This window comes from Hermetia illucens, chromosome 6, assembly GCF_905115235.1.
Source record: "Hermetia illucens chromosome 6, iHerIll2.2.curated.20191125, whole genome shotgun sequence".
Taxonomy (NCBI): domain Eukaryota; kingdom Metazoa; phylum Arthropoda; class Insecta; order Diptera; family Stratiomyidae; genus Hermetia; species Hermetia illucens.
The window spans coordinates 62,094,855-62,107,577 of record NC_051854.1 but is presented as its reverse complement, the minus strand read 5'-3'; the positions used below and the strand labels follow the sequence as shown (position 1 = coordinate 62,107,577).

General features: G+C 40.7%; 1 protein-coding gene across 1 annotated transcript in view; it reads right to left on the bottom strand.

Moving 5' to 3' along the window:
• Positions 1–12,723, bottom strand: part of LOC119660594 — a 482,908-nt gene that overhangs the window by 35,593 nt on the left and 434,592 nt on the right. The gene's annotated exons all lie outside the window — the stretch shown is intronic.

Sequence of the window (12,723 nt, the reverse complement as noted above, 5' to 3'; positions counted from 1 at the left end):
TATTGCTTAAATCAACTGATTACGGGTCTTTTGCGACAGAGGGCACGCACAGCGCTTATTGATTGAAGAGAAATGTATTTTTGACCAATAAGAGTGCACTAGCATATTTCAGGTCTAAATATACTCTATGGATAGATGTGCCTCTTTCAATCTTCAAAGGAACTGTAGGGAGCAGGATATTGCTATTCTTCAACTTGAAACTGGTATCGGAATGCTTTAGTACACTGAATTGCATAATAAGCTTTAATGCTCGACCTGAAGATGAGCTTCTTCGAGCAAATCAAAGCAGCCGCGGACAGGGCTGCAGCAGGAGTCGTGGCCTTGAGTCGGCTAATGGCGAATGTCGGCGGCCCTATATCAACTAGGAGACGTCTCCTCATGGGAGCAACGCAGTCCGCCCTTCTCTATGGTGCGGAGAGTGCAGAGGCGGGGAGCTTTGCGAGTGGCGTCTGCTTATCGCACCGTCTCCGAACCGGCTGTGATGGTGATTGCGGGAGTGATCCCCGTTGCCCTCCTTGCCAAGGAGCGCAAAGCTATCTATCGCCGTAAGGGCGAAAACTTAAGAGAAGTGGTTGCCCGTGAAGAACGTCAACGCACCCTTAGCGAATGGCAACTTTCTTGGCAAAATGAGCCAAGGGGCAAGTGGACTGCGCAGCTCATCGACAAATTAGACCCATGGTTGAACAGAAAGCACGATGAGATTGATTACTTCCTTACCCAACTTCTTAGTGGGCATGGAGGTTTTCAGTCTTACTTGCACAGGGTTTGGAAGGCGCGATCTCCTGATTGTGTGTTCTGCAATAGAGTGGCGGATGACGCTGAACACACCTTTTTCTCTTGCGAGAGTTGGGACGGCCTCCGCCAGCAGCTTTATGCAGACACAGGGGAGCTCTCTCCAGACAACATTGTCAGAGAGATGCTGAAGAGCGCTGGCAGCTGGAATCGTATTGCGCATTATGTTCGGGCTCTTCTTACTACGAAGAAGATTGAACTCGACCGGCAGAGGGATCGGACGGTAAGGGGTTCCCTGAACTAACAACTCCCTTCCTCCCCTCCCCTCCCGTTGGTGAAAGGAATTCCCTGACTTGATGGCTCCCAAAGCCGGGAGAGCGGGAGGGCTAGCCCGAAGTAATGTGTCAAACGGTTCCAGGCTAGTTCTCTGATGACAGGAAGGTGTTTAGTTGGTAGTCCACCAGCGTGCGGTTGCGGGAGTCTAACACTCTGTGCGTAAACGCATTCACCTACCCTACTCCCAAAAAAAAAAACAAAAAAAAATTGCATAATAAGGACTGGATAATCTAGGTTTTAGGCGGATGAGCCCTTCTAGGAAAGGACCATGAGCCCTATTCATTTGCCCTTATCCAGATTTAATTCTTTTTAGTCCGGATCACAGGATTGAATTCTCCACACATCCCGCAATTAAAGTTATCTTAAATTTCTTCGTTTGAAAAACGCTTGAATGCGCCAATAATGATATCATCTAAGGAAAACTTGTTTGTTATCTGGTCGCATATGGCAAGTGAGTTAGAGAAATTTCCTAACCTGAAAACTCATTTCTTCATCGCAGGCTTCCATCATATCTATGTATGTAGAAAAAGACCTTGACAGCTTTTTATAGAATGCGTATACGCACAAGTAACAATATAAATAAGATCCCTTAATTTTCCAGACGAAAAGAAAAACAATTCAGCTCGTCCCTGGCAAAGGGAAACACAACTTGACTTCTCTAATGGAAAATCGAAGAAAAACTTTCTTCCTTCTGTTTTTATTCGTTCTGTCAGAAATGAGGACAGAATCCTTGTATAGATTCTTCTTTCGTGAAACTGTCGCACGTTTTGGTTTCTCTATGGATGACGAGGTAAATTTAATTTACTGAATCGTATCTGTAGTTGCACACAGTGTTTTTCCTATATTTTCTGTCAGTCAATATTTCCCGATATATGACGAGAGAAATTTTCTGTGGCAGGAAAGAAAATTATGTTGTTAAGTGAGAGGTTTAATTAACCTGTCCCGAAATGATGTGACATAAACAGATAATGTTTACGTGATTAGCTGGTTGGGAAAAACATCGTAGCAATAGTTGATGCTTCGCTATAATTTGTATCTTTTTAGTGATATTAAATGTTGTCATGTGAACATATGGAAAGAAAGTGTGGAACAAAAGGTAGTTGTTCTTAAATGAAATTAATTTGAATTCTGGGTCCATATTAGTGTCGAAATACCGGTATAAGGATAATGCAGGCAAATAATAATTTGCAATATAAAACCGAGACAGTCTTTCACTTTCAAACTGAGAAGGAAGTAAGTTCAAAAAGAAGAACTGTGAACTCAAATGGAGTTAATTCTTTATGTAATTTTGACACATATTTTAAAATACGACTAAACTATAACATTTGTACTTTAAATATGAAGTCATTCAACTGAATCAATATGGGGTCAGTCAAGTATGGAAACCGTATTTCAACAAGCCAATCACATGTTCAAAATTGAAAAAATTGGGATGATTGGAAGGTTTCTAAGCTCCAATTTCAGATTTTGAGATCAATACATTGAAGGGACAATTTATTTCGTTTGCTTATTATATTTGAACAGATAACCGTACAGTTTTCTAGTGATTTTTTTAAAAGGTCACTACAGCACGAGCCGAGTAAATATTGATTGGATGAAAGTGGGGGATGTTATTGGTCCATGTAATCTAATTGAAAGCCATAGACGGCATGATTGGAGTGAAGCACTGAAAAACTCATTTATATCTGAAAGAGAATGAGGGTAGGGCTCTATTGGGCTGGAATCACTGCTGTAACGTTAGCTAACGTTAAAAATTCCGGAAGAGGGGATCAGCCTATAACAAAAAATTGTAATGACTAATTAGGTAGGGGATGAAAATGCTAAACTGAAATAGGGATTCCGGACCAGAAGTTGTTGTATACACACACTCCACTAGTATGCAGGCGGGGGGAAATCTACAGGGTAAACTGTCCAGAGGGCCGGAAAACATAAAGAACCAATTCAGCAATTAGTCTAGAATCGTGAACACCAAACCATCAATTGAATCTGATGATAAATACAGCATTCGTAAAAGTAGCCCAAACACTTTGTGGGCTCCTAAGTAATAATAGTGAATCATGTTGTTTTGTTGTTGTTTTTTGTTTGTCCCCTGGGACCCGGCAGGCTATCAGTCTAAACAGGATCTGATACCAGCCACGAAGTAAACGAACAGGACTGATGGCAGGCATTTAGTTTATGTGGCCAGGAACACACTACCGTTTATGGCCAAAAACAGCCAAACGCAAATTTAGTAAGTTTGATTCTTTTTAAGGTTTTGTGTAAAACAAAACCTTATTAAAATCGGTTGACTGTCTGTCCGTCTATCTGTCTGTCCGTCACATGCATGTTCCTCGGGGACTGTTATAGAGATTGACACCAAATTTTTTTCCCATACATGCAAAAGGGGGCTGTAAACTTTTTTTCTTCAAATATAGTCATGTGGGGTATCAAATGAAAGGTCTTGATTAGTACTTTTCGAAGCCGGTCTTAGTTTTGACATTTATTGGAAAGGTAGGGAGTGCGGGGGAATGAAAATGATCATTTCTCTAAGAGGTTCTTAGAAACCACACAGCCGAAAAATTTGAAAAAAAGTTAGGAGGCTGCCACTGGGCTGGGCTCCGAAGTACCTTCCATTCCGATACCTGTTCAAATAAAGTTAATAATAGTATATTACCATCGTTTTTAGTAATTGGCTGCAAAATCCCCTTTAAGTTCACCCTAGCACCACGAAATTGCAGTGATGTAGGCTATAAGATACAGCACAACCTTACCAAGCTTGGTGGAAATCGTACTAAAGCTGTTGCTTCTATAAAAATTCAAGACTACGAATGTCAATATCACCCGAAAGTGGATACTCTCACATAATATATGCATATATTTACGTGCGACGTACTAAGAAATACACAAAACCTTTCGTAGCTGAAGCGTCCAGCTCCCGGTTTCCCGACTTGTTTTAATTATCCGATACACTTACAAACACATAAGTGTCAAAGCCTGCCCGTACAGGCTGGACACGTAATGAGTTGGTAATATTTAAGTTGAAAAAATTAATCCACATTTCAGGTCAGGATTGTTAGTGTTTTTTCGTCGTTTTCGTAGTTGATGATGATGATCATTATAAGTTTCAGTATACAAAAAGATGAGTTCCGGGAGAAACAGGATTCATTGTAGAATTAACGGTGATTGAGTTCCGGAAAACCAGGATTCTGTATTCCATTCGAGTAAAATAAAAAGTTGTCTGCATTCTCCATCCGAAAGGCCCCCAAACCAGACAGCAACTTGTCGCACGAACGCAAAGGTTGCTAGGTAGTTTAAAGGTACACCTTGTGGATCAGGTACTTCTCCGCACCTCTACTAACCATTGCGAACCATTGGAGCGACGAGGGGTAATGATAGATGAATGCAAGATAAAAGCACGGAAATGGCAATAAGTGCCGTCCCATGAAGAACCTGAAACTATATGTATTATAATCTGACTCTAGCCTCTTTAAAGAAATATAAAAGGTCACCAGTCATGCCAGGATCTCTACTCAAAAAGATTTGTTGAAGGTTAAAAAACTTATTATGCCATCTACACTGAACCCTAAAGTGGGCATAGTCCTTACGCTTGAAAATTATGTGTTCGTCAGTTTCTCTAACCACGCAAGTGTTACATTTGTCCGAGTCTATGTTTCCGAACCTTTTGTTATATGTGTGATTGGCCTGAAGACGGTTCATTATTTTTTCTTCAGAAGTTGTAATCCAACGCGTAGCGTCCGCTTAAATTGTGGGTGAAGCAGCGTGAATGTTAGAGAAAAGTGGTCCTTTGACACGTGATATTGCCAAAAAGTCATCCTTCCACTCTCTATAGGAGTGTTCCTGAATTGCCTTCAGAACATCTATAACGGAGGGTTCGAATAAACTTGTGGGACTAGAGTCCAGAAACTTACGGGCCTCTACAAGGGCGAGTTCATTTAATGGGTGTCCCGCATAGAACTTTTGTAGATTTAACATAAATGTATTTTGTCCACTAGGTGATGCAATGGCGTAGTTTGTTTGAGTAATTTACAAGTATGGGGAGAGTCTGTAATGATAGCAAAGTTTTCCTCACCCATCTTGAAAGCCATCCTGATGGCCTGAAACACAGCAAAAAGTTTAGCCGCCTAAACCGAATTGACATTCAAGGAAAAACGTGAGACTTGCATTCCATCTGGACCAACCAGACCCACCACGCATAAACGCAGCATCAGACGCCAGAACCAGCAAACGTCATGATTTCAGGCACTCCACCGAAAGGATAACCTGCATCTTATTAGAGGTTGCGGGAATTACAGTGTCAAAGTAGCTGCGGAACGACTTATAGGTCGAGGAGAGGCCAATATCAGCATCCGCGTTCTGAACCTCCACACTATAGGTTTTAGGATTTTTTTCCTTTAATTTAAGAAGTTCTTTGGCTGTCAGGAGGGGCCTTCTGAAACGGGGAGGTGGCCCTTTGGTCAAAGCAAAAATCTGGTGGAATCGGGTAGTCCTGGTCAGTTCGAGCATCTTCTCAGGATACAAGCAGATATTGATTTGAGCATGTTTTCAAAATATTTTAGCGGATTCACAGTGGACGTAGCGGAATCTCTATAATGGGCCTTACCACAGATCTATAGAAATTGATGGCCTTATGGGGGTGTGGGGCCTGCTTGGCTTCACGGTTTTAGGAATAATGGAGTTCAAGTGGTTTCTGACCGAACTAGTTCTTGTCATTTGCTTGCCTAAAAAGATGATGAATTTGACATGGACAAGGCGTATTTATTATGCAGGGATGTTGTATAGATATTAAACAACATGGGATTTAAAACGTATCTGTCGTAAATGCCATTTCCAACTAGAACGCTGTCCAACCGTAGCCGTAGGCGTTGATTGGACATTATGCTTGACAGCTATAAAGCAATCTCATCAGGAAAGCGGAAATCTGACATTATGTCCCCAAGGGTAGCCAGATCAACCTTCTCAAAGGCGGTCTTCACTTCCAGTACCACAGTCAATACCTACTGCGCTTTACTTTTTGACATTTCTCGTTACCGATAAGTCAGACCAAATTTCACGCCAGCGCTTCCGTTTAGTGTCAGCAACAACCATCTTCCATAGACGTTTGGCCTCCTCAAATAGGAGAATATTTGCGGTGCTGGATCTGGTTCTGAATCGCCTATACGCGATTTGTTTCCTTCTAAAGTACAATTTGAACTCCGGGACCCACAAGCCTTCGGCTGGCCCATGTAATTAGTGCAAGGTATAGTTGCATCAGTAATTACCCTTTTCAAAGGGTTAGTAAGAGTAGTAATATCTGCTAGAGGCGCTGAGTGGCTGATCTGCGCCTTTAACCTATTTGAATCAATTTTAAATTTAGAAGAAACATTTAGCACCTGCGTAGAAATGCAAACGGGTGTATGGTGTCTATTAGATATTTTATCCATGATCGGATTCCATTGCAAACATTGACTGGCAGAATTAGGAAGAGCTATGTCTAGAACCAAGTCAGATTGATTAGGCATAGACGGAGGGTTGAAAAAAGTGGGCATTCCATTATTAAGAAAATTAAATGAGGAGTTGAGGACAGCAGCCTCCAATCTCATCCCTTTGCCATTACTAAGGCAGTCACCCAGATTTTTGGATGAGTAATGAGTACATTGTTAATGCATAAAGGTGAAATTTACAGAAAATGTATGTATATTTATGATTTTAGGATTGTGACAGCCATCGCAAGTGAGGCTCACAAAAATTACTGTGGTCATTCGCTGGAAATGAAAGATAAGCTTTGGATTCTGCAAAAGGTGTACAAAATGTGAGAAATAAGACAAGGAATAGATTTAGGTAAGAACCGTCAACGATCTGGAATGAACCCGTGAACCGCCTTGACGACTGTTACTTTCGTTTGTGATCATAACTGGCATTAACGGAAACAGTCGAGCCAAATGGGAATATCTTCACATACGGCTGGCATATAAACATGTTTTGAGCCCTGAGGTATCACCTGAGCTTGAAGGTGATGCACCACAGAAGTAGTCCTTGCATTTTAAGATGAAAACTGACAGTAGTGATAGTTACTTTGAAGGTCACCTGGAGACGCCAAAACCATTCAACCAAGATTATTTAGACGACCTTATAAGAGATCTAGGACTGTCAAAATTTCTAAGCTAACAGAAAAAAACTTAGTAACAAAAGAAACGCAAATTATGTATTGCCGAATAAGAGAACAAATTCTCCTTAAGTATTCGGATTTGGTAAAGATGAACCTCATTCAATGGCTGCAATGAGATTACAATGGGACAATAGAACGTTTTGCCTTCGTTGCATAAAAAGCTAGGGATTATAAAACAATTTGTAAAAGGTCTTGACAAAAATGGAAATTGTTTCCCTTTTCTACCAAAAATGTTTCCGAAATTCAGTGTAGCAAAATGAAAGCGGACATTTTTCATGGGCCACAGATAAAATCGTTAATAAAAGACTCGAATTTTACGGACACTATGACAAAGGTCGAGAAACTTGCATGAAATGAGCTTCTTTGCTTGTTTAAATTTTTTTGGGAAATATGAGAGTTTCTGACTTTTCTCAACACGTCACCGTTCCAGCTTCCAGACTGCGAAGAAAGCATTCTCGACGTTAGTGTCGGAGTCACTGGCCGGGTTGTGAGTTCTAAAAGGCTTTCCAGCGAACGACCATTATCTACCACTATCCCTGCGCGTGCAATGTCGAAAAGGTGAACATCGGGGAAGAGGCGGGGCCGCACTGGAGGACTCTTCGGAAGGTAGTAGCGCTACAACCAACACTGTTGTAAATTCAGTAATGGTAACGACAGTCCACCGGGCTTATATTTCTTGGAGGGCACCTTCTATTGCCGACCTACAGAAAGAGTGTCATTAACTTACGCACCACAATGGCATAGCACGGTTTAGATAAAAGGAGATTCCGTGCCGTGATAAACAAAAGCAAACCTCACAGTTCATTGCCCACTTTTCACCATGAAAGACCTGGAATTGACAGTCGCTCTTTCCTTAACAAAACAAGAAGGGCCAAGGACTCGGGGGTGCCCCTCCAAAGGTGCATAAGCTGTTCCATAATTGGTGGCACCTACTTCTATGCGCAGTCAATGCATACCTAGAGGATTCAATTTTCCTTGTTGGTGAAAAGTGTCAAGACCAGCACAGATTGGCTTAAGCAAACGAGATCCCGAGGAGTATTCTCTCCGAAGCGATATATACTGGCGGGGAATTGTTCCCAATATAGTTCGGTTTTAGAGTAAAAAAGTCCACACTGATGTTGTCATGGAGGTTGTGGTTGCTATTCATCGAGCTGAGGCGCAGAGCCGTTAGTGTCGACTCCTCGTAACTCTTGATGTCAAAAATGCCTCCAATAACGTAAGGTTGCAGATATGCTAGCCAATCTAGAAGATTCATTCAGTATACTGGACTACTTTTTGGGCATGTTGTGGGATTATCTGAGAGTTCACTTCCTGTCCTATGAGACGTTGAAGGCCAAGGTCCATTCCAACTTTCGAACACTTCTTACGAGAGTCTATTAAAACTCGACATGCTAGAAAAGGCGGACATATTGTTGACACAAAGTAGAGTTGACATATTGATGCGATGTGTAAGTGGATAGGTGACTATCCATGATTTCACCTTTGCACTGAAAAATACTGAAGTAGTCTAAGGCACCTGCGTGGCTGGGATGACGCTTTGGGCAGGAGGTGTATCGCAAGTACAGAGACGGGGAGCTTTGAGTGTGGTATCTACCCAAGACGCTATCTCAGAATCGATAGTGATGGTGGGCGCGGGAGTAAATCCCGTTACCCTTCTTGCCAAGGAACGTAAAATGATTTACAAGTGCAAAGGAACAGACACAGCAGAGGTGGTTGAACCAGAAGAACAACAATAAACACTTACGAGGCAAATATATTGCGCTACTTGTAATCAATTTAGGTCTGTGTTTGAACCGAAAGCATAGTGAGATTGATTATCTTTTTACCTTGTTCTTAGCAGGCGTGGAGGTTTTCGATGTTACCTGCACAAGATTAGGAAGGTAAAAATTCTCGAGTGTGCGCTGCTATTGCAATCGTAAACGGCGCCGTTGAGGTTCTTGTTGCGAAAAAGATAGAGCTCGACCGGTGTGGGGTCCAATGGTGTTTCTTTGAACTAACAATTCCCTATCTCCCCTGCCCTTCTTTTGGTGACAGAAATTCCCTGATTGGCGGGCTGCCTAAAGCGAGGGTAGTGGAAAGTAATGTGTCAAACGGAGACATTCATTTGGTATTTCGAGGGCTTGTCGTTCCGGAAGTCCAACACTTTGTGCGTAAGCATATGTATCTATTCTATTGGAAAAAATGTGAATATTGGAAGAATCGGAAGTAAAACATAGGAGAAGCTCGGAAATTGGAACCGCTTATTTCAATTTCAGAGTGGTACATGTAAATAAATTGTTTGTTTTAACTTCCAAGCTTTTCTAATTTCTGTGAGTTCTAATTTTCAAGCTGTTACTGTATTTTGTCACACTTTTGACTTTGGCGTAATAGTGACATTCAAAGTTTTAGATTGCAACAAATTTGCACAGACAACTTTCACCTATTATAACTTTGTCAACAATAGTGCGAGTTCCACCAAACTTGTTAGTATTGTGTTTTATATTATAGTCTATATTTTTGTTTTGACTTTCGGACGTGAGACTACAGCCACATTCGAATTCACTTGTGTAAATACCAAAATATTCATATATTCGTATTCATAGAAAATCATCGTACGAATTTATTCGTATTCGTATTTACCAATACAAATATGCTCAACACTGTCCGGAGAGTCAGGTACTTGATAAATACAATTGCTAGTTCTTAGAACCTTTTGAGAGAAGAATCTTTTAAATAATTTTCAGCCTCTACTCGCTGAACATCTTGATCGTCCGTCTCAGAACCTAGAGCCTATATTCCAAATTCCATGACTGTAAGGGAGCAAGGGAATGTTATCTGCATGTTCGATGTACTAGAAGAAAAATGGCATCGTCCGTTGAATCCCTCCACGTCTTCGAACCAAATCAACACCGATAAAAAAAAATATTAGTAACAGAATACAACCGTGAAAACTCCACTTTGGACTTCAAATTTGCACTGAAGCGATAACATTGACCTACCATAGACATCGAGCCAAGTAAGCGGTTCATCAACCGAGATATTTGGGTTTGGAATGGCGAAATAAATAAGAGTCCATAAAAAAGCCTCTATCACAAGTTTCTCAATGATGAAATGCTGGCCAATTGACAAATTTACAGGAATGCCAACTGACAAGCAAAGAAACCGATTGCTGACACCCGAGCGGCCCATTATAAAGATTTTCACGATGTATTAGACAGTTGGGACGGTGAAAAATGTCTGCATCGGCCTGTCAAAAGGCGACACGAATGCACAAGGATATCGAACACTTTTGTTGTGTTAACGACAAGAACGGTACTTTGCCTACCGAAGACGACCTGGCGAGAATATTTTGAGTAGATTTCAGCTGAAGAATTGGTTCACCCTCCACTACCGCTAGCATTGGAAACGTTCATTTATTAATTATAATGGCTTAAAAATTGAATTCTCACAAGGCGGAAAAGAAAACGCGGTGATTGACTGACTTTTCTTATAACGCCATCTAGCTAGCAATTTGAATCATATCTACGTGAAAGCATCCAGTTTAGTGTTTGTTACTTGTTACTTTTCCAGTAATCGATCAGTTTTTTATAGGAAAGTGGAAAATTGATGTGTGAATGGACAATCCTTCAATTTATTCTATGTTTTGTTCTATGCACAAAATGGATTTGCACTGCGCGGGATTCGAAGCTTGGGTCGGTTGAATATTCTGCGGTATCTCTGATTTGAATTTGAATAATAGTGACAGAAAATTCTAACGCAATCGTATATTATCAATTAAGATTGGAGTTAAAGTTAAAAAAATGTTAACTCATATTGAAATGATTCTCACAGTTTAAACCTAACTCCAAACAAACTGGATTCGGAACAGCCTTTTTGGCTGCTTTCTGCGGGGTTTTAGTGGAGTTATTCGTGCAGCATCGTGCCAATATTTCATCGTCCTCCTTGGCATTTCACGCGAGAAATTAATTTTGGAAGTTTTATATTTTTATGAGTAACTGTCAGTTGTCGGGCTACTGAAGTTTCTTGACTCGAGTTATGACGTCACACATGGCGCGAGCTTTTCAGCCTATTTGAATTTAGTTGAATTTAAAATGCTGATACTTTGAAACACACCGTTTTTTTCCAGACGGTCTTTGGAAATTTAGATTGCACCATAGGAGTGACTTGAAAATAAGGCAGGGAGCCATATCATGAAGATTTTTGAACGCATTCTTGACAATTCACGAAATTGTTTAAATAACCGTGAATCAATTCGGAATTGTCAAGAACAGCGGAAATACTGAGGAAGATGTTGTGTTGGATTAGTGGCAGAATACGTCGTGATCACATCCAAAATGAGGATATCAGTGATCGATATGGGATTGCACCGATGGTGAAAAGACTGTAAGAGAGGCGAGTTCGTTGGTATGGTCAAGTAATTCGCGCTAACGGCCGGCCGGATGGGATTTGAAAGCCTCACGACTACATTCAGATCAGACTTTTCATAGAGCAAAATGGCACAACCAATCACCACGAGTCGACCCCGCCTGTGTACGGGACAAAGGCTAAAGAAACAGAGGATGTTACGTCACTGCCAGCAATTTCACTCAGAGAGGAAGAGGAAAGATTTTTTTAAAGGTAACATGAGTCTGCAAAACATTGTGAGGGAATGCTCAAATAGGAGGGAAATTCGCGCATAGTGATTTTGGGGATTACGAGGATTGAGGTGGAGCTTTGAAAGGTGGAATGCACGAAGAACCCAAGGTGTGACCGTTTTAAGCGCAGTCCTTCTCGTGAGGCAATAGTTCGCGGCAGTCCTGCCAAAAAAAGGGAGAAGAAAAGAGTGGGGTTTCAGTGGGAGAGAATTGCGCAAATTGCTGAAGTATCTTGCTAAGCTTATCATCTCCAGAAAAAAAGAAGACATACAGATAATAAACTGAATTTATAAGGTTTTGTTTTGCACGAAATCTTCAAAATCAGGTACGTCTTTAGGCAGAATAAAGTATGAAAATTTGGCAACTGGTACTATGTGCATTCCTAAAAGAAAACGTGGACTCTGTACGCTCATCCTAAATGAAAAAATGCTGATGCGATTTGAAGATTTTGGAAGAGCATTCGCCGTTCATTAAAAATGAGTACTTATAATACGAAAGTTCTACCGTACCTGGGAGAAATTACCCTGTTGCTAATTTCAATTAATAGAAGTGCCAAATATTTACCAAAGTAGTTCAGAGTAGCATGATTGATTGATTCCTACAAGTTCAAAATTCGTTTCCAAAGTCCTTTTTGTCTTTGAGTTAGTCAGGTCAAGATCATATTTCAATCTAAATTTTTGTACCTATTTGATAATAAAAAATAAATAAATTGGACGCTATTCAAATAATGAAGTGGTGGGATAACACAAATTTCAATGAAGGTAATTTATAGAAGTTAAAAAATTGCTTGCTTTTCATCTAATTTCTAAAGAACTATGAAAAAAAAAAAATACTTAATTCTATTCATGGCCTTTATTGCCGCATCAATATTTACCCCATTCAGATACCTATCAAGTA